The sequence below is a fragment of the Leptodactylus fuscus genome, chromosome 4, assembly GCF_031893055.1.
Source record: "Leptodactylus fuscus isolate aLepFus1 chromosome 4, aLepFus1.hap2, whole genome shotgun sequence".
NCBI lineage: Eukaryota > Metazoa > Chordata > Amphibia > Anura > Leptodactylidae > Leptodactylus > Leptodactylus fuscus.
Window position 1 is genome coordinate 83,611,563 of NC_134268.1, and position 23,800 is coordinate 83,635,362.

The 23,800-nt window shown below is 38.7% G+C and overlaps 1 protein-coding gene and 1 long non-coding RNA gene across 6 annotated transcripts in view; both read left to right on the top strand.

Annotated features, from left to right (window-relative positions):
* The window catches only part of TSHZ1 (teashirt zinc finger homeobox 1), a 77,440-nt gene that overhangs the window by 12,510 nt on the left and 41,130 nt on the right, over positions 1 to 23,800 (top strand). The window lies entirely within an intron of this gene.
* Positions 15,108 to 16,870, top strand: LOC142201333 (uncharacterized). Its single transcript, XR_012715494.1, has 3 exons — positions 15,108 to 15,207; positions 16,403 to 16,605; positions 16,772 to 16,870. It is a non-coding gene; the product is annotated as an uncharacterized LOC142201333 (long non-coding RNA).

Genomic DNA, 23,800 nt, shown 5'->3' on the forward strand with positions numbered 1-23,800 from the left:
TTTATCTTTCATTATCTATCTAAATATCTATCTATCTAAATATCTATCTATCTATCTATCTATCTATCTATCTATCTATCTATCTATCTATCTATCTATCTATCTATCTATCTATCTATCTATCTAACTGTCTAATTGTCTGTCTGTCTGTCTGTCTGTCTGTCTATCTATCTATCTATCTATCTATCTATCTATCTATCTATCTGTCTGTCTGTCTGTCTGTCTGTCTGTCTGTCTGTCTGTCTGTCTGTCTGTCTATCTACCACAACAATAACTTCCCTTATAAATGTAATAGTTTACCATTAACAAGGAGGACTATAGTAATGCTTTGAACTCATGACCCAGCTGGATAAGTGCTTACAATTTATGTTTGCTTCCAATCCAATAAAGCACAAGCATAATTTGTAGAACTGAACCGTCATTCCTTCATGGTATGGTATATATGACCCAGTGTCTTTATAACCTACATATGGTATGACAAGTTTTCCAATCTTCACTTCAGTCCCCATAACTATGTACCAAAAATACTCATTTATGAAGCATTAGGGATTGAAACAAAATGCTGTCAACCATTCTTCGGCTTATATAGAACAGAAATTTTCACCACTGGCAAATACGAAATACTCCTTTTTTATATTTTATGAATAGTTGGTTTAGCTCTTGGGTGTCACTGTTGGGCAATGTTCCGACATGAAAGGACGACGCTAACCTAGGTATTATACTTCTATTTTTGTAACCTGAAAAGCTGTAATATCTAAGTGTGAGATGTCTGGTTATAAACAGCGCATATAAACAAGTACTTTTTGCAAGAAAACCTGTTGGACCAGATTAAGCATTGACACCTGTCTGTTACACAACCTCTGCATAGTAAGCCATCGCATTGAAGGGTAATGAAAGCGGCTTAAAAAGTGTCCTTCAAAGCAAATTGACACCAGCAAAAAAAAAAAAAAAAGCCATTTCCACCTATTATCACCCTCTACTATTCTTTATCTGATTATAGGGAAATTCTGGAATTAATATTGGAGTCGACTTCGCCAAGTTATTAACGTTAGCATTCCTTTGACTTACATTGACTTTGGCGTCTAGAAATCAAAGCAGTGATGTCTCTAAGTCACTGGCAGCAACATTTTCCTGAAGTCTAGGTTACCATAGCCTCGCCATTACATGGAGAATTCCTGTCAGCAGCACTTTGCTATAACATCTTGTAAACCTGTTCTAAAAGCCACAGACACAGAGCACGCTCTACAGTAGGGCTCCATGAGCCATACAGCCCACCTGCCAGCCTCTGACAGACCTGTTGTATTGTACGGGATTTTATTTTCCTCCCATTAAGCAGTACAAGGGAGTTTGCATAGCTGTACATTGTAGAGACGTCTGAAATGAGATTTTGCTGTCATGGGAAGTGCATTCACTGTCTGCTCTTTTTTATGCTCTTCGTTCATAACATTTCATGGAAAGAAGGGGGCACTGGGTCCTTGCAAATTCAGTCAATGTTGACCTTATGAGGGAAGAGCTAGATTTGGGTGAAGAGGTTAAACATCTATGATTTTTTTTCTTCCTCCTTTGTGTTTGGGAATGGAAATCCACGGATAATAAAGCTCTAGTCATCCAGTTATATTGTTCTGAGGCTCCTTCATATATTACTACGCTACACCTATGTTAACACTTCTTGTTGAAGCACAATGACTGATGGGGTATTATTCAGCATGTTTGTTGTAAGAGGTCCGGCCTGCATAGAGGTAAAAGATTCAGAGCCCTGGCAGTGACCTTTGGCAGGTCACTAAGGGGTTGACGAGAGTGCAGATCAATAGCACGGAGCAAGTGCTAATATATGCTCTCTGAATAAACCAATTTATAGCCCAGGTGCTACTGCTGATTGTACAATGCTACAATCTCGGCCGGTGCTATATCAAGTTGACCTTTAATCTTTACATTCGGAGGTATCATTTCTCATCCGTGAACTACTGCCTTAATGTGGGGGATAAAGGCGTGGCGATACAAATGGCGTCATAATTAAATTTGTTATTTCACTACTAATATCTCCCTTGACGTTTGATTTCAGTATGTAGCGTCCTGCGTGAAAAGACGTAAGCTAGAGCACTCATATCCCCACTTTTTATTTGCACTGTTATAACATATTGATTGCAGATGAAGGTTTCAAAATCGTAAAAAACGATGACTTTGAGCTGCGTTCTTTGATGTCGCGGACGTGAGCTTGTTGTTTGGCGCACTTTGTGTTACTACCTGTGATACTACATAGTAAACCTACTAACCGATGTGTGCTTATACAACTAGACGACAAATTCATCTCAAGTTCATATAAAAATATGTTACCTATTCCCTACGTCATGTATTAATATCCATATTTTTAGTGCACATCAGCAAAGATTAATATTCCACCGATAGCAAGCTCTTTGGGATAGGATTCCTAGTGCATCCCTTGCAAATCCCTGTGCACGTGTCTAAGGCTGGCTGGAATAAAAAGATTACTTTACACTTCATATCTGGCTCCCAGCAAGTCAGTGAAATTGCTGCAAGTAAAAGTCTGAGAACTCTGTCCCCTTCCCGTTCACTGGCTGGATTGTGCAGCTGTAGGAGTCATCAATATTACAGGCCCTGACAATCCACAGTATCCTCACTGTATATACAGAGGAGGCAGTAAAAATGAGCACTAATCAATCTTTCAAGGAGAAGCAATGAGCATTAGAAGCCTGCTATCCTGTGACTAAACACACCCCTTTTATGGAGTGTTGGTGCTAATAAAGGACAGCTTATTACTGAGGCAGAGACCAAAGCTTGGGTGAGGTCAACCATGACTGGCAGTCATCAGTCATTCTTAATGATACTTTTTCCCTGCTTTCTAAGGGATTCTGAGCTGAGTGCAAATCATTCGGGGTCATCCATAGTTCATGTACCCACAGATGGCAAGGTTTGAAAGACTTTTAGTTTAAACTTGTAAAATTGTTTTCTTCCTTTTAAATTGGTAAATCACACGTCCGCACTTACCGCACGCAATCCAACCGCGTGAACTGTAGCTTTTTATTTTTATTTATTTTTTCTACGCTCTACACCTTCTCTACGTTAAAAAAGATTCTACGATTTATTTTCCAAAAATGACATTAATTTTTTTTTTTTTTTTATGACGTCTGTCTCCCTTAATAATTACCTTTGATGTCTTTTGGTGACTAAAGAGGGTTTAGCAGGATTTCTCTCCCTTCTTAAATTTCGCAGAGTGAAACCCAGCCAGTCCCTGACAGATGTCTGTTCTTCACCTTCAGGATTATTTTATAAATCCCTTTCTGATGAGCGGAAGTGTCAAATCAAGGACAGGTCATAAAGTAAAAGTATAAACGTTTTATGGGGAGACCTTGGTAATATAAACATACTGCACACTATCAGAATTCTGAACGGGCTCAGGAAAAATTATATGATACCAAAGGGACGGCAGAAGTTTCAAATGCCATTTTATCTGTATATGTGTTTATCTTTTCACTTTTTCCCTTGAAGATTTTCCAGGAGGTAAATCTACTGTACATTTATACCTTTTATTGCACAAAAAGTCTGCAAGTACGAGAAAGTCACTGCTAGCTGGTAAAAAAAACAACAACTTTTTTGTAGACGTATATAGCGATAGAAGCTGATCATGGATAGTACTCTGAAATATTCACAATTCTAGGTTAAATGGTAGCAAAATCTTACTGCGGGTACATATTGTTTGACAATGCAAGGCAAAATAGGAAAAATCCTACAAATGCAATATTTAATGTCCTCCCACTTGTGTGGGATTGACTAAACCACCAAGACTATTGCTGTGTGTACATCTCAATGTCAAAAAAATCTATAAAACTTATCTATCCAAGTATTTTACTATTTTCATAAAAATGCTTCATAATTGCTATGGTTTAGTGGATTGTATGCTATAAAAATGATGTAATAGGGTTTATGTTGGTTGTCAGGGATTGAAGGGGGGGCATGAATAAGTCTTTGAAGGTCACGCTAAGGCTACCTACAGCATTTGGACAGCCATTCCCTAAGGAAACCATTCTTCTTGGGAAACTGCCAGGAATTCCTATGTTTTCAATATGGTAGCTAATAGATTAAAACTGACTATAGGGGAATACACAATGATATATCTAGTTGACAACCGATATGAAGATACCAGAAAAATAGAATAGATGGAAAAATTTAAAAATGTAATGTTTGTATAGATATTGTGTTCCTTAGATTTGACTGGTTTTTGTGACATATTAGAATGACATAAGTGATGTATTTTGTATGTCTTGTGTCGCACCATATATTATCTTATACCTGACATACACAGTATAAGTAATTTTATTGGTGGTTTTAAGATCTCATTTATCTGGCTAGTGAATGTAGTCATCCACAACAATTATATATTTCTTTTATTGAGCTTGTCAACATTGCCTTAACCCATTATCAGATCCCTGTCTTCATTTTATTTGGCCTGCATACAATAACTATGGACACACAAGTAATGTGTACTTGACTTTTTCCAGTGCCCTATCATGGGCCAATACCAGTATGTTAGAACGACTGGTGAAAATAACTTGAAAATAACTTGTGCCCTTCTAGATAAAAGTGAATCTGTTTTTCATTTATATACACTCACTGGCCACTTTATTAGGTACACCTGTCCAACTGCTCGTTAACACTTAATTTCTAATCAGCCAATCACATGGCGGCAACTCAGTGCATTTAGGCATGTAGACATGGTCAAGACAATCTCCTGCAGTTCAAACCGAGCATCAGTATGGGGAAGAAAGGTGATTTGAGTGCCTTTGAACGTGGCATGGTTGTTGGTGCCAGAAGGGCTGGTCTGAGTATTTCAGAAACTGCTGATCTACTGGGATTTTCACGCACAACCATCTCTAGGGTTTACAGAGAATGGTCCGAAAAAGAAAAAACATCCAGTGAGCGGCAGTTCTATGGGGGGCGGAAATGCGTTGTTGATGCCAGAGGTCAGAGGAGAATGGCCAGACTGGTTCCAGCTGATAGAAAGGCAAGAGTGACTCAAATAGCCACCCGTTACAACCAAGGTAGCCAGAAGAGCATCTCTGAACGCCGCACAGTACGTCCAACTTTGAGGCTACAGATGGGCTACAGCAGCAGAAGACCACACCGGGTGCCACTCCTTTCAGCTAAGAACAGGAAACTGAGGCTACAATTTTCACAAGCTCATCGAAATTGGACAATTGAAGATTGGAAAAACGTTGCCTGGTCTGATGAGTCTCGATTTCTGCTGCGACATTCGGATGGTAGGGTCAGAATTTGGCGTCAACAACATGAAAGCATGGATCCATCCTGCCTTGTATCGGTAACGGTTCAGGCTGGTGGTGGTGGTGTCATGGTGTGGTGAATATTTTCTTGGCACCAATTGAGCATCGTTGCAACGCCAAAGCCTACCTGAGTATTGTTGCTGACCATGTCCATCCCTTTATGACCACAATGTACCCAACATCTGATGGCTACTTTCAGCAGGATAATGCAATGCCATGTCATAAAGCTGGAATCATCTCAGACTGGTTTCTTGAACATGACAATGAGTTCACTGTACTCCAATGGCCTCCACAGTCACCAGATCTCAATCCAATAGAGGAGCATCTTTGGGATGTGGTGGAACGGGAGATTCGCATCATGGATGTGCAGCCGACAAATCTGCGACTGCAACTGTGTGATGCCATCATGTCAATATGGACCAAAATCTCTGAGGAATGCTTCCAGCACCTTGTTGTATCTATGCCGCGAAGAATTGAGGCAGTTCTGAAGGCAAAAGAGGGTCCAACCCGTTACTAGCATGGTGTACCTAATAAAGTGGCCGGTGAGTGTACATTGATAAGCACTAGAGATACTTCTTCTTTAAGTCTACTATTGAACCAAGGCAATCCATTCTGTGGATTAGGCGAAAGCCCATAATGGGAGCTGTTAACAAATGGATATAAGATGTTACCACTTTCAGCTAGATCTATTGAGATTGAAATATCTGAATATGTGACTTTTAGGTGTTTTGAAACAACCCGATATAGATGTATGCAGATTTGTATTTTCTTACATTTCCACTTTACCCAATATACATATCCTAAGGTGGGTGGTATAAGATAGCCAGCTTTTCAAATGATTTTGCAATACTCTGTAACACAACCACCATCTTGCATTTGCCCATGCATGGCCACCCAGTGACTGTGACGAGCCTTGCAACCTGTCAATGGTTTTGCTAGGATGTTACAATATTGTATTGAAGTTGTTTCATGTGAAATTAACTAATATAAGCTAAAGTATGGGTGAACAATAAAGGCACTCACCCATATCACCTCCATAAAAATTCACATGAATGATTGGCCAAGCTTTTATATTAATGAATCATTTCCTTACTTTAATTGTTGGCTTAAGATCTTTTGGCTGGCAATTAATGCACGACTATGGCCATCTAAGGATTAAGAGCCCTGCTTTGCACAATGCAGGAGTAATTGTATTGTGCACACAAAGCAATGCTTATTAAATAATGTAGCAGCGAGATGTCCTGATAGCCAAAGTCTCAGTGGTGGGCCAGATTAGTTATGTTTCTGAATAAAAAGTTATGTTATTTTTCCCTCCAATTCCCTTACTCCCTTCAATTTGCAATAAAAGAACAACTATCGTATGCCAACAGTGTATATTGAATTAATCATAAGTAACAAAACAAGAGTCATTGAGATCCGAGTTGCCAAGGTTGGAATGTTTTACTGAGCATTGCAATTCTATACAATAGGTATATTTTCACCTGTAAATGCAATGTTACTATTTTTAATGACATGGCAAAATTCCCAATGATTCTGTCTATGTTGGTTTATGAGCTTGTTGATAAGTTGTGTTTGCTCATATGATGTGGCATGTCATTATATAAAATGCAACTGTGACTCTAGTGTAGCTTCTAATGATCGAAAAGTGTAAAATTAAGATTTGCAGGCTCACTTATCAAGTGATCCTGAAGTGTGGTTGGCGCCAAAAACTGAGCAATTAGTGTCAAAATCACTTAATAGCAGAAATACCTGCTGGTTATCGCCATAGTGGATGTATTTTGTGTTGGAGGCATCAACGTCTGAAGTCAAGATGTGCTAGATTTGTGTGGTGCATGAAGATAAGTGTGACAAACACAGTCTTGCTTATCATTAATGAGACTTTTGGTGGTATATGTGTTTCTGGTGAGACTTGGAGAAGTGCTTGTATGTGCTTTTGGAGAGTGGAATAGCCAGATGGCACTCTACTGATCTAGATTTGTCAATCTGTGCAGCTCATTATTTGTCTCATCGTTGTGAAGAGTAGTACTAGTATTAGTGCCATATAGTTGATAACTAGTAAGTATGTTGAAGTTCATCAAAGGATTATACTTCACATAAAAAGCTAGCCAGCAACTCAAGCCTATACATGCCTGAGCATGATTTCCCAGTGGAAATGCAAGTTTAATTAATTGAGTGTTATCCAGGGAAAGCTTTAGAGTGAAATCTATTTATTCATCTGGAGGACTGAAGTTTGGAATCCAGAAGACCACCAAAACAATTCTGGTACTGTTACAATACTGTATATATTATATATACTAATTCTAAACTCTATATGTTTCCTTCTGCTGTTTACAGATGTATCCACCCTTTCCTTAAGTCGAATTTGGTTGTTAATTCCTCATAAAAGCAATTCAATGCAATATTGCAACACTCTAGCAGAACCCCTGAAAGGCCTCAACTCACAACACAACATTGGCTGGCCATAAAATGTAAAGATTGAGAGTCCTCAGTAGTTGATACCTTTTTTAATGGCTAACAAAAAATGATGACGTATTGCAAGCTTTCGGAACTACTAGGTTGCTTCATCACGCTGGTATAATACAATATCTGAAGGCAAGCACATTTATACATGTTTGTTAGCCATTAAAAAAGGACTGAGGACTCTCATTCTTTACATTTCATATCTACTGACTAATACGATACAATGACCAAATTTTTCTTATACAAAATGGGTGGCCATAGACACACACATATAGCATATCACTTTGTGATATAATATCAAAAAACAGTATTGTCTTGAAAAGCTAATGAAACTATGATATACATATACATATGGACAACTGAGAGGAGGTACCTTTCCTATTTGTCCCTTTCATATAACTTTAAAAATCCCTATATGTGAGAGCTGAAATATTGCATGGAACATAAGCGAATAGAGAAATCTCTGCTTTGCGTCTACTTGAGTACTGCAATAATATGTTCTTTTTACCTATTACTTTGGTTCCAGGCCCTACAACCTTCTAGGATTATATGATCCCTCTTTTGTGTAATGGGCATCAGAAAAGATTTGCCTCTAGATAATGTAAGACAGAACCCAATTTATCCAAATATCCCAAACGTTATATATAGAATGTAAAAGGAGAGGTGAGAAGTCACAGAAGCATCTTTAGTTGGTTCCATGTCCTCCATTTATGATAATGTGACTAAACATCCACAGCCACCTCCTCAATGAAAGAGGGGTCTGAACAGGACTTGGGATCGATAAGGAATCCAGTGTTTAAATGCACATGACATAAATGCAGATTTTTTTCGGTTTTCACTATATTAATGGCCTATGCTATATTACATTGGTAGATATGTGTTGCTCAGCATCCCATGGCAGTGGCAATGGAAGACTTCTTCCTTCAACCTATTCAATATATATATTCAGATTTCAATTAACCTGCATATTAAATATCTGAACTATGGGAGTATTTTGCGGAATATTCTTGAAAAAGTCAAATTGGTTACTTCTTACATGGCAGAGCTGCAATTTTGATTAACAGGGAAGAAATTTCGCTGGTGATCACTTTTTTCTTCCCTCATGTCCAACATGAACTTAGCTAAAGCAGCTCTATAGGGTGGACACCCTACAAACAACTTCCAATATCTCAATTTCCTGGGCCATTGTGACTTAGGGTATAAGAGAAATTAATATTGGCAGCTACATCTAAACTTTTAGATTCAAGCCCCACGTGGTGTAAACTCCGTGGTTTAGCCACGGCAGAATCATTGAGCCAAGAACTGCGGCACTTTACAGTCCCTGCAAAATGGATGGCATTGTAGCAAATCCCATCCACACATTGCAGAAAAATATCTATAGCAGAAATGTTGCGATTTCCAAAACCGTCGCATTTATGGAAATCATAGCATTTCAAATATACCTATGGAAAGCAGAAAGTATGTAGAGGAAAACTATGCAGACCACGATGTGTTTCCGTCAGGGTATTTTCGTAGTGCTTTTTGTCTGCAGCCCACTACGTGGGGCCATAGCCTTAAAGTTCTAAGTGGAGGAAGACTTTATGCTATTCTTATCATGTTTTATCCCCAGTAGTATTGTACTGGGTTCTACAATATAAGGCCTTTTTGTATATAAAGCAATAACTTCCATGGATGTCATAAGCAATATACCGCAGAGTCGTATCTGAATATATCCAGTTAAAACATGAGATGCACTTCCTTTAAGTTTACAATATATTCTTTCGCTTGATTCATTTACCAGAATTATTTGAATTGGTATATGTGGATGGATGGGTGAATAGATAGATTTTTTCCAACTTGTATATTTTCTTATGCCTAAGGGCCTTGTGGTGAGTTCATTCGATTAAACTGAATTGCAATCCGTGCAAAAATGATCACATTTGAAACACTTGATGTCCTTGTGTGAATCCATTTAATAATGGCTGGACTAAGGCACTTACACAGAAGCAGTCAGGGATATAATTTGAGATTTACTTTTTATATGGGCATCAAATCTTATATAATTCATCAAAGTATGTACAAAATAAGCATAACATCATATATTAAATTTACTTACAGTTCAGTGTGTTAATTCTTTCTCTGGCAGAATTTTTTTCTTTTCATTTATTCTAAAATCTGGAGTATTTGAAAACTATACTATTACTATACATTGATAGAGTTGCGAATGCGGCTGTCATCAGATTCTATCCCTATTCCAACTTTAGTTCTTATTTTGAAGAAAAGCTGCTTTTTTGTTGTTGCAGATTTTACTGCATTTTTTTTTTTAGCCAAAGCCAGTAGTGGATTGAACAGAGGGGAGAAGTATAAGAACTTCCTATATATTACACATTCCTTCTGTAACCATTACTAGGTTTGGCACAAAAAAATGCAGCAAAATTTGCAACAAAAAAATGCAGCATTTCCACAATGTTGCAAATTTTGTTGCAGTCTTTTGAGCAAAATCCAAAAGTGGATTTTATATTTCCCATAACTTTTCAATCCACTCTTGACTCTATAAACATGGGCACTCAGCTTAAAGGGGTTTTCCAGGACTTTTAGATTTCTGACTTACCCTAGGCTAGATCAACAATTGAGAATCCGTAGAGGTCACACACTCGAGCCCTACTGTGGATCAGCTGATTGGTTGCTTCATATAACATCACCTTCATTGGTCACATGGCCTGATCACAGCTCAGTTCCATTCAAGAGAGTGGGATGAGCTGTGATACTAAGCACAATTGCTACATAAACGTACAATTCTATGCTTGATAAATACCAATAGCTCACACTCACAATGCAGCCGCTTCAAAAGCTGATCAGCCGAGAGCCCAGCTATCAGACCTCTGTCAATCTTTAATTGATAACCTTTTGTAAAGATAGGTCATCAATTAAAAAGGCTGGAAAACCCCTTTAAAAAGCATTCCCTGTGTTATACATGTAGAGTTTGTACAGTACACAGTGACTTTACTGGATGGAACCTGAGGAGCAATGATTCAATGAAGAGTAGGTTATAAACTGCCCATACACTTGCCCAACGTCCCTAAACTTACGAATGCTTGGCTATACTGGCACCCATATGTTCTGATAAGGGAGAGGTGAAAAAGGAGGTGTGCTATTCTTTTTGGCAACAGCTGACGTAATGAGGACCCAATGCACATTACATGGTCAGCTGGTTGAACCAAAATCAGTGGTTTCAGACAACATGGCAGCAACTTTACAAAAAAAAATAAATCCCCATCTGCCACCATATTAGGAGGACCTCTGGTTCTGCTGACACACGTCTAATGTGTGTGGACAGCATTAACTGTCTGCATTAACATTACTAGGCAGCCATACAATTTAATGACAAATATGTCCAGGGTTATCTTTAGGATGGACAGTGGTAAAGCTGCTGAACAATTATTCAGGTGACAGCTGATTCTGCTGACACCCCCAGTCAGAAGCATAGAATGGCTTCCTTCTGGACATGTCACCGCCACATAGACTTCAAACAACTCTGAGTGACTTCCATGATGCTAGAGTGTCAGCAAATGAGATAAGAAAATTAGATTGTCAGCTCTTCAAGGAACGACTATATCCTGTGTACATTGCTGCGGAATATTTTTAGAAAGACGCAGATGTAGCAGATATTGAGTGAACATTTTCTATTCACTTTGTACAATCATGGCTGTGTTCCAATGCAACATAATGTGAAAATGGTGGATCGAATGTTTGTTTTAAGGCTATTACATCTGTAATTCGCCAAAAGCATGAATGGTCCTACACAGGTAGGTTCCAGTTTGAAAGGTCCAGTAAGGAAACAAGAAGGAATATTCACACCTTTTCTAAAGGTAATTGAACCCATGTGATGGGGGAAAGCCTTTTACCTTCACTTCAACCTGTCATCTCCATGGGAACGATTGAGTGTCTTTAAACGCTAGCGCGTTTGTAGCCGGGAAAGCGTTATTATTAGAAGCACCTGTATGGCCTCTTTACTCTTTTTAATTTTTTTTCTTCATTCCGTAATTTTGCATTCTGCTGAGTCGATATGGAAGGTGTGCTAAGTGTTACTATTGTGAACAGCAGTAGTGGCGATGTAGCGTTTCCAGAACCTTCTGCACGTGCCTGCTGCTGGAAGCCTGACTAGGCTTGTGATTCCATCCTGATTATACTATGCAAGACATTTATCATGTACTGTCTTATCTGTTTGCAAGGCAGCTCTGGCCTCTGCTTTAACTCATGGGCCTTCCCTACAAGTTGGAGTGTGATTAATAATTGACTAATGTTGCTTTTATTTATCACTGCCGAGCACATTTCACTATTATCCAGCTAATTTATGTTAAGTGTAAGCTGTCGTTCATTGCTTTTTTTTTTTTTTTTCACTGCCGCGTTTATCTTTACTTTTCTTAAGTAACAGAATCTTTATACAGGGTACAGACATAGTGGGTGCCAAAAAAGTTGATTTCCTTTTCAGTATAGTCATACATCATCAGCCCTCCCAGCTGCAGTGTCAGCCAGTGACAGAATGACATGTGTCATTTATCAAAGGGGCCAGGGCAGGCCTTGGGAAACATACACGACAAAGCCTGAGAGAGTTCATTTTGCAGTCCCCTCCTACCCTCTGTGAGCCTCTTGCCAGGAAAGCCTGTGATGTTTCTGTCTTCACAGTGTTACTGTAAGTTCCTTAACATTCACACCATTAACCCTTTAGATCATCCGGAGAATCTCTAATAAAGGTCATGAAATGCATGAAAACAAAAACCGCTCGCAATGTAAGATGATCGTTTCATCTGACAAAGTGTCTTTCCTGTAGTATGTTATGAATGGCTTGCAGTGTTCTGAAAGGGAGGAAGGTTTGTCTTTCAGCTTTCTGTTGTGTCATACCTATTCTTTTTAGTCATTAAATGCCTGATAATTCCCTTCTCCAAAATCAGTCTGGAAATAAAGCAATGATCTGTCACGTATATATCTACTGTAAGAGTAAACTAAAGATGAAGAACGCACAAGCCATGTCTTATTCTCATCTATAGATAGGCCATATGATCATTAAAATAGGAATATTTCTATGTATGTATTTACTATGTATACTAAATAGTGGGACATTTACCTGAATGAGGGCTATTCGTCATTCGCCGTATGTCAGGCATCAGGCACGTTGGTAAAGCTTTGCAGGGTTCCTATTGTTTTACTCCTTTTACATAGTCCCTAATCATGAATGATAATGCCAGGATACCTTATGCTGCTAGGTCTGAACAAGTTATCTATCTTTGTCATTTGACTTCCATTTTTATCCAATAGGCAAATTAGTGAGCTCAGGTGGTTTTCTTTGGCTGGACTAAGGAGACAGTGTAAGGCCGTGGGAATAAATGTTGGTCTCATTTATTCCCAGCCTGCGAGTTTTAATAAATTCCGCCTTGGCACTCATCTGCAGTGAAAACCATTAGGACAAAATTGCAGTTTTGTGCATGAAGCTTGAGAATATGCAAATGTACTTTACGGAATTATACAAATATTGTAGGGCTTCCTTTTCATAAACTTTCGGCCTCCTGAATGATGATATAAATCTACATTACGCTTGCTGGTAAGGTGCAATTGACCTGGCGGTTGGGCAGGGAATGTATTAATGATTTGGATCTCTGCACATATCTATAGGGACAAATTTCATTATGATGATTTAATTGTAAGAGAGGGTTAAATATTTAACTGCATTGTGGGTAATGGTACGCAAAGTTGATTTCATGGAGAACAGCAACTACGAATATTTCTCTTTTTACTTCCTATACATACTGAATATATATATTTTTTTCAGTGTTATGTTTTGGGAACAGGCTAAAAGTAACAGCAATATTACGCCCAGAAGTTTCTAGTCTGATTCATCCTCTTGGCGGATATTAAAAACTGGGAAAGCTTTTAACATCATGATTATTTTGGTATAATTATACTGTTAAAGAGAATACTGATACAGCAAACTGAAACTTGACACTTAATTCATTAAATAAATAGTTGCTGTAAACTTTAACTTGACTTAACTCCGACCCTTGGCATCCTTCAATAGATATTACTCCACTGACTTTGGTGCAGTTGGAATTTTTTCTCTAGCCCCCACCATTCCTGAGCAATCAGTGCAGTTAATTTAAGTACAGTTATGCTCCATGCAGTCCAGTGGGCGGGCGCTCCCTGCCTGGCTGCTCCAGTCAAGGACCGCCCACCTGACAGTAGAGCGCATTATTGTACTGAAACAAACAGAAATGATTACTCAGGAATGGTGGAGGCTAGAGAAAAAAATTCAACAGCGCAGGAATCAAGACAGACAGAAGACGGAAACCTGTCAGACCATGTTTCGGCCGTGAGCGCCGGTGAGCGTTTTGTGCTCTCCGTGGCAAAACCGTTTTTTTTTAACCGGACACAAATTAATGGGTTTGAAAAATGCCTGAAGGTTTCCGTTTCCTGCCCAGTTTCGGGCAGGAAACAGAAACCTGCAAAACGGAGACCCGGGACACAGATGTAAACGAGCCCTATATTCTATTCACCATAAAATACAAGATTTCAAAGGAGTGTTGAGCTTGTGCATAGCATTTTTTTGATCCATGTTATAACAGGGGTGGATTATTGGAAGGAATAATTTGCCCTGCCACCTAGCAATCTTCACCTTCCAGGGGCCTTCAAGGGTTGGCTTTGGCTTTGTTCAGAGCTCCCCTGTTGCATCTGCTGGTACTGCTATCTAGAAGATCTTCTTGCCTAATGAAAATTGTAAATAGTTAAATGGGTAAACTAACAAAAACTTAAATAGTCATTGCATTGTATACTTTTCTTATTTGCATTAATGTCTTCGAATCACAGAGGATGTTGAATAATAAGCTGTCGAGTAATGATGTCAACTAACAGATTAGTTTCTGCTCACATCCACCTACAGATAAAGTAGACATAATTCACTCATACATCAAAGTTTTGTTGGCAGATCCCATCTTTTTGGACAGATCAGCCAACTAGTGATGCACAGAATTCTTCTAGAGGATCATGAAAATTCTGAGATGTCTAGAACCCCTTTTCCCCAGTTGACATAGTGGAACAGATTTACTAATAGTGTCTAAGGGCAGCTTTAAACAAGACAGTCTTAAACTGTGCAATTGTCTGTTGATTGATAAATGTGGTGTATTGTTTGACTGTCTAGTATAATATTACACTATTAGTTGGCTTAAGTTTTAATGAAATTGCAAGTTAGACGATACCCATTTCCAGTAAAACCAACCCTTTTTTTCATGCGCGTTGTAAAAATGTCCTGTATGTGTCATGTACAATATGCTTATAATTGGGGGGTAATAGGGCTAATACCTCTAGTCTACAACATACATACGTACATGCTAAAATTATTTAGAAATGGAGCCATCTTGTAATCCCATTAAACACAGGACCTTAAATTGTGTATTCCGCAGGAGACACAGACTGATATACCGTATTTTTCGGACTATAAGACGGACCATAAGACGCACTAAGGTTTTAGAGGAGGAAAATAGGAAAAAAAAATTTGAAGCAAAAAAATTGTAAAATATTTAATAACAGAACATATTATTTCACCAATGTAAACAGAACTCAACAGCAGCATTAACAACCATTAGGGACTTTAAGCTTTAAGTATGGAAACTCTTCTAATCATCAGGGAACCATGTGATCCGCTGCTCCTTTACACAGCTCCAGTGCCAGCCAGCATCGGGCCAGCAGTCAGCAGTTCAGCATGTCCCGATGCTGGTGCTGAACAGCTCTGCTGGCCCGATAACGGAATAGTACCAATTTTTCCTCTGCTACAGCAGTCACCATACAAGAAAAATATTTTCATAAGTTTGTAGATCAGGGGTTTTTGGACACAGGGATTCCTAATGTGTTTGTGTTTCACAGTAATGTTTTTGTTTTATATGTATTCTAGGGATATGGGGGTGATTTGAATTTTTTTTTATATATTTTTTTTCATAGCTATAAAAAAAAAAATTTAATATTTTATTTTCACCCACCTAGGGGGTTTGAACCTGCAATCATTTGATTGCAAGTCCCATAGACTGCAATACAACTTTTACCTGTAATGTTGCAGGCCAGCTCCCGCAGAGCCGACCTGTTCCTGTGCCACGCGGCTCTGAAACTCAGGAACAGGTCGGCTCTGCGGGAGCTGGCCTGCAACATTACAGGTAATAGTTTCTGGCCGCTCTTACAGAGAGATTGCAATAGCCATCGGGTCTCCTGTACAGCGGAGACACGCTAGCTATGGTAACCGCTCTGCAGGAGCGCCGGCCATCTTTTAGACCCGACATCTTAGTACAGGTATCATGGGCACTTTTTTAGCTCTCTGTGGGACATTATCTCTCACAGAGAGATTGCCATAGCTATCGGGTCTCATGTACAGCGGAGACCTGTTAGCTATGGCAAACGCTCTGCAGGATTCGGTACCACTCGCAGACAATTACCGTAACATACCTGCTTTCCTTCTAACTGACGGGACTAAACTGGCGCTGTGCTTGCCCCGCCCACTACATTCCCGCCCACTACATTCTAGCTCCGCTCATTCCTAGCACTACATTCGGACTATAAGACGCACCTACATTTTCCTCCCATATTTGGAGGAAAAAAAGTGCGTCTTATAGTCCGAAAAATACGGTAAGTGATGACAATCTCCTTACACTGCAGAGGGATTTGTTGGCACTATATAAAAGAAACAGGGAAAACATAAAAGCATCATGAAAACATATGTAAATAGTAACATTACGTATGTATGTTTGCTGCTTGTAAACCAAGATTATGTGTAGACCAACAATAACCTCTTTGAAGTTCATCTGCCATGAGTCAAGCATGTTCTATAACAGGGGTAGGGAACCTTTGGCTCTCCAGCTGCTGTGAAACTACAACTCCCAGCATGCTCCATTCACTTCCATGGGAGTTCCCAGAACAGCAGAGCCAGTATGCATGCTGGGAGTTGTAGTTTTGCAACAGCTGGAGAGCCGTACGTTCCCTACCTCTGCTCTATAAGGAAGTGTGTCTACAAGATGCTTTATTATTAACTTTAAATTTCCTGAAAAATTGGAGAAAATGTTGATCTACATCACTTATAGAGATATTATCATCAGAGGTGCAATGTGACCCTCCTTGGCTTCAATGTAAAATTTGCACCCCACCCCAACTACAGTACTGTTCTTATATTGGGAAGAGGCATCCTATAGAACCCCTAAGGTTCCTGGGGACCCTCTTTGCACCCTCAAGATGCCTCTGATCATAATAACATGCGTCCTTTTATTATTTTAACAACTTAACTAAATGACCCCACAAAAGTGTTAAATGCAGAATTGTGATTCAAAATTATCTGTATGTAGCCTACCAGCATTTGGTATATGGCTAGCATTTTTACATACTGTATGTATTCTGCTCCAGAACAGCTCACAAAAAAAACACTACATGGAAAGGTCTTCAAACTTTGGATTTCGGCAGCACACATAGGACCCACAGCTCAGTCGTATGAACCTTCAGGGAACTTGAATATAAATTCTGAAATACTAGTACAGAGGAATACAACCTTAATTTGCTCTATCGCATGCCATATTACCGAGATATTACCAGTGCATATAATCCACAGAAGCTTCAGTCTTACTGTCTTAATAAACAGTACCACAACAATTTTTACACTGACATTATACAATGTATACAGTTTTGTATAATACTCCAGTTAACCTGTCTATGACTCATTGTGAATGATGTAGAGAATTGTTATTGAAATAAATCGTTATATATACTGAACAAATAGACTAGTAAGATAAATGCAATGTCTTGCTATACGACAGATTGGCAGGGAAATGGTTAATGTACTGTATGAGACATAAGGCTTAGAGGGTCGGTGAATAACTGCAGCATGAGAAGCATAGGCGGGAATCTCTTATGTAGTGGAAATGAGGTTGACATCTTTGGCAACAAATGGGTCAATTCATTTAGATACATCAAGCAAGAAAATGTGAGAGGGAGAGAAGGATAACTTTGGAAAGTGAAGTCTTAAACCTTCCAGAAAGACCCTTTAAATGAGGCCTGGCTGGAGAGAGTTGGTTTTCTAGTCAGGGCTGGTCCCCTTGCATTTTGTCTGCATACAGCTAATTTATGTTTTTTGCCGCCAGATGTGGGCTGACAGCCATCACTCAGAGATTCCTTCCCCCCACTGTTTTCGGAGGTCGGAAAATAGTCACGTTTCCCATTTTACAGAATCCCCATCAACATTATTGAAGATGGATGTATCTTTAAAGCTAAGATTGATTGTGGATATCGGAGTTATGGTGTCATTTATCATGGTGAATATTATTTAGACTTGGATTGTACAAGGCTGTAACTTGAGACACAGCCAGGGGAGGAGGAGGGACAATCTGGAAACGAGGATCTGTGAACTTTAATAGATGGATGTCTTGTTTTATTTATTTATATCTTTTCTCTTTTTTCTAAGTTCCACTCCTTTGGCTTGATTTACACTTTCATATGGAAGGAAAAGGCAAATCTCCAACTTTTAAAAGGCCAAAACTCTACATTAATATAGCAATAGCTGCAATGAGTGAGAATATACTGGGAGATACTTATACATTATAACATCATTTGTATTATTGTTTTATACAGCCAGTGAATTGTTCTATATACTATGGCTGAGCTTTGCAACAACTTTGTTTCTGCTTTTAGAATTATTTTCTGTCTTCTTCAGACATTTCTTTTTTTTACATCTCTACTCTAGCTATTTTTTAAGGTTCCAGGACTGGGTTAGATATCATTGCCTGAATGCCGAATTGTTTTGTATGTTTGTAAAGTCTAGACAGATCCTGTAACCTTAGCTACATTCACAATCATCTTAAAACTAAGCGACCAATATCATTGTCTAAAAAAGTCACTTTGGTCATTTTGATAGTGGTGAGCATTTCACCAGGACTTGGTGTAACCAGGAAACCTTGAGGAGCCATACACCTTAATATATGTGAGAGAAATATTCATTCTTCTGACAGCTATTCCTCCCGACTATCTCGTACACATTCATGCAGGCTTCAGTTGGGTGTTCATGTATTCGGAATGAGGAGAGGGAAGCAAGTCACTACCAGACACTTCTGGAAATAGCTTATTTCCCCTATTAATAATAAGAATTGGGCATATAAATTTTAAAGAGGACCAATTGAAGTTCTTAGCATCTGTTAATAGATGCCGCTCCACTGATACCAGCGCTGTGCCTATCAACGGGACTGGTGGCGACTAGAGTAAAGATTCCAACTGTGTCGGAAATAATGGAGACGCAGCTATTAAATTATATAGGGAACTAGACTTATTGGAGATGGTGAAAGGTTCTCTTTAATATGCCCAGTTCTTTTTTTCCTCTCCACAACATTGTTGGGGTAGAGTTGGAGAACTACATGCACATCATACAGTTGGTCAACTCTATTGAACAACAATAATTGAATGTGTATGTCAAATAGGGAGTCTTACGTGTGTTCACAATCCCACCTCTAGTGAATAATTTAGAATACTAGCATCTTGGCATGTAGCCATTGGATTTTTTTTGAATGTAGATTGTGAGCCCCATATAGGGATCACAATGTACATTTTTTTCTCCTATCAGTATATTTTTATAGAGGAAATCCACGCAAACATGGGTAAAACATACAAACTCCTTGAAGATGTTGTTCCTGGCAGGATTCAAACCAAGGACTCCAGCGCTGCGCAGCGTGTTGCCTCATGACCATTGGATTTCCTCATTTACAAGGGCCTAGATGCAACTGTTACCTCTGCATCAACTGTTGTCACACTTCTACTCACCCCTTTTCCCTTTACACAGGCATATGACTTATTTTATTCCAATACCTAGTTTATAGCCTATAGCATTTATACATTACAGAGAATTTCCATTACTGAAAGAAAACAAGTAACACAATTCCTTGCTTTGTACTGAAGGGTTAAGAGTGACATTCTTAGAAGAATTTGTAAAGGATATCTGATATGATATGAAACATGTTATGTGGAAGGAGTGTCATCCTAACACATGAGACTCTAATTTCAGGCTTATAAATATATTCTAAGTGTTCTATAAATAAAGTAATAATGCACAAAAGGCTGAGAAATTACTGATCTCTTTCTGTATACCACACGTTTTGTAAGTCTAATATACTGTTTAGTAAGAGGAATATTGTTGTAGGTATTCTGCTCTTATCACAAGAACATTCAATCAGTTATTCACTTTTTGACAAAGCTCTGTTACATTGTTGTAGGAGACACCTGGTTTGCAGTTCACTCCAGCACACGATAATATGACAATGCAATTCTGAAATGTCACCATATAAACCATCTGTCAAATACAGTTGTTATCCCATGTGATGCTTTAAAAACAATGAACTTATAGCATGTCAGTGAATTGGTGTCTGGAAATTGCTGTACAAGAGATGAGATGGAGTTGGAATAACAACAAGAGAGATTTTTCAAAGTATCTATGTAGTGCTCACCAAAAAAAAGCTACAGATGATAAATCTAACCAGACCAGGAATATTTGTCCATTTATTCAAGCTCTTCTAGTCACTTAAAAACTTATCCTCGATGGTAAACATTTAAGGGGCTGTTCATACTTGTATTGAACTGAACATTGGGCTTATAGTATATAGTATTTATCATTAGGGCTTTAGGAGCAATGGCTAATTGAGCTTTCCTAGATAAGATATTCCCATAGATCCCTATGTATGAACATCCTAACCGGTTGAGCTGTATGTAGCCATATACTGTACTTCATGTCCATGAACCTAGGGAGAGAATTACTGCCAAAGGTATACTGCTCTACTGTAAGAATGAACCCAACATTCTCCTTGTCTAAAGTCTGTTATCGTTCAGGGTGGGTTCACATCTGCTCCCCGGTCTCCGCTTTCAGGTTTCCGTCTTCTGCCGAAAGGAGATGGAAACATGGCAGACAGTGTCCACCCGTGAGCAACCGTGAGCATTCTGTGGTCTTCGCGGCTAAACCGTTTTTTTTTTTTTTAATCAGACACAGTCATACATGTCCGACTTTGTGTCCAGTTAAAAAAAAACGTGGAGACCACAAAACGCTCTCAGGTGGACACTTTGCAAACCCATTCAAATGAATGGGTTTGAAAATTGACTGCCTGTTTCTGTCTCCTGTCCAGTTTCTCGGGCAGAAGTTGTAAAACCTGAAAGCGGAGACCGGGGCGCAGATGTGAACCCGCCCTCACCATGATATGACTATATAAGGACACACCTCCAACTAGGTCACACCCAGTTGTCAAATTGTTCATCAACTTCGAGTTTGAAATTATGTAATGATACTATTCCCAAAAAAAATTAGATCTAGAATTATTTAATGGATAGTAGAATTATTTACTAACATAGACATGTCAGAAGTGGTGTCAGGTCTTCTTTAAGTGTATTTATACAAAACCGGAGAATCTCTGAAATCCCCAATATCACAGAAAACCAGAGTTCAGCTTGTTTTATTACACAGCCACCTCAAAATGTGTTCCTTTTTACTTACAATCAGACATGTATTAGCTTTTTCACTTTTTTTCCAGAATAATATAATGAGCATGTTCTGCATAAATAAATAAGGCTTGTAGGCGCCGTATGTGCCGTATCTTTTAGCAACTAAATCTAATATATGGGTATGCATATATTATAATGAAAGCATTTTGCACTGTTAAAGTGTTGGGTCAGCCAACTTAAAATAAACCTGTCCTGCTGGAGACACATGTCACTCCTGACTTTCAACAAGATGTCTTAATGACAAGATCACTTTACGGTTTACGCTCAGACAGGACAAGCCTTAGCTTGGATGGCGCCCGGGACAGTGTCTTCTTCTGATATATCGTATAGTGTGCAAATAATACAAATATATGTATGCAAGTAACATTGCCAAAGAGCATTCAATAAGTACAGCCCAGCCAATAAACTAGGCATTGAAATTGCAGTCTCAGTACTTTCCAGGGGTTCAAGACTAATCAGGGCCAGTGTTGCCCCTTTAGTAACGAGGTGAAAACCCCTATGAGACCTCACAATCTGCACATATGTAAGGCCACAACCTCTCAGCTCCCATTCCAATAGAAAAATCTATCTTGTATGTGTGTCTTTCAGGATGAAGCCCCATATTGCAAAAATTGGTACTGCAAAAAATGCTGCATTGTACAGTACCTGCAAAATGGATAGGATTCTGGCTAATGCCATCCACACATTGCAGAAAAATCTGCAGCAAAAAAGATGCATATCCATTGCGTTTTTTTTCCATATTGATTCACACATGGGGCCTTAGCCTAAGGCTGAGGCCCCACGTTGCAGAAATGCAGCTTCTTTTCTTGCAGATTTTGCTGCGTTTTTTTAAGCCAAACTTAGCAAAGGCTACAAAAGGAATAGGTAAGATATATATATACTTCTCCCTCCTGCTCAATCCACTCCTGGCTTTGGCTCAAAGAACCACAGAAAAATCTGCAACATAAAAAGCTGTGTTTCCCCATGGTGGGGCCTCCGCCTACAATAGAAAAAAAAAATCTACAACTGTAATATTTTTGGCTATGTAATTGCTTTCACTTACTTAAATAAGCATAAAGTCTGGTATAGTTGATAAAATAAGGTTATATAGAATGAGGAATCTATCTAGTAAAATGATGTCAATTGTAATACATGTCATTTGAACATGTATTATACATAAAATGTTTTCCATCTGTAAATGTATTTTTACAAGTTATGATATCATAGGAATCATTGCAATTGTGATTCATGCTGAAATGTCCCCTTAGTATTGCTAATATTTTTGGATACGTTTCAAATTTTCAACCTGGATTGTCTTTTTTAGGCACTTGAGAATTAGGTTTGTTTCTCGTAACTTGTTTGCAGAGTCATTTTTTCCCTGTGATTATATTTCAGTGAAGGTGATAATTCATCACTCAATTTTAGAAAGTGCTTGAGTGTAGTTTAATGCGCTAGAAGCATCGCATTGGCTGGACCATATGGAATCATGGTTTATTTTTCAGTATCTCAGTTGTGTCTCATTTCTGAAATATGACCATCTATGTCTCTGCTGCAGATGTCCACTGACTTACTATGATAACATTATGATAGTACTGGATAGCTATTTTTTTTTTTTTTTTTTTTTTGGGGGGGGGGGGGGAGAGATGGTTGATTTTGAGATAAAAATGAGGAATATCAGTTTTAAATACAAAAATAATAATAAAAAATAATAATAATGCTACATTTAATTTATCTAAGTTGTGGTCACCAAACCTCCATTCTAACACATATATGTCAAATCACATGTAGTAAAGTGACACTGACTATTTTCTACTCTTGTAGATCTGGGCAGTATGCAGACACGCAGTTGTAACACTGAATTTTAGCTTTACAGACATCGCAAAGCTTAAAGGCCCATGCTCATGATCTAGTCCTACCCGTTGAAATCGGTCCATGTCTGGGCTGTAGTACCTGGACTAACCTCGGCCACGTGCATAAAAGTCATTGTATCATGGTCAGTTATGGTACAGTCAGCTCCCAAACGGCTCGATTGCTACTTATAGTGTTATGTTAGACTACTGTAGATATTTGGGAGCTGACTGCATGATAATGCACTATTATACACTGACTCCTATGCACATGAGTTCAGTCCAGGTACTATGGAGCATTCGCAATGGACTTGGTCTAGTGCAAGGACCTTAATGGCCACAAGACTACAGTGGCTCAGTGGAGGAACACAGCATGGGGTTACAGTCTCTCATAGTCTCACAAAAGTATCCCAAGCAGTTTATGGTTGAAGTCATTTGACCCAAACCACCCACTTATGTATTTACTTATTTTAGCTTTACTTATTTGGGCCTGTCTTCTGCCATTTTAGCCTACCATAATATGGGGACACTTTTAGACTTTCTCTAGTGTTCCTTTGTTAAAAGATATTTGGTGAAGAGTTTCTTGAAGATCTCAACATGTGATTCAATTATGAAAAAAAAAATCAGTCTCGTAATCTAGAAAATCTGACCTGGCACATAGTTCCATAGAATAGGTAAGGGCACCATACT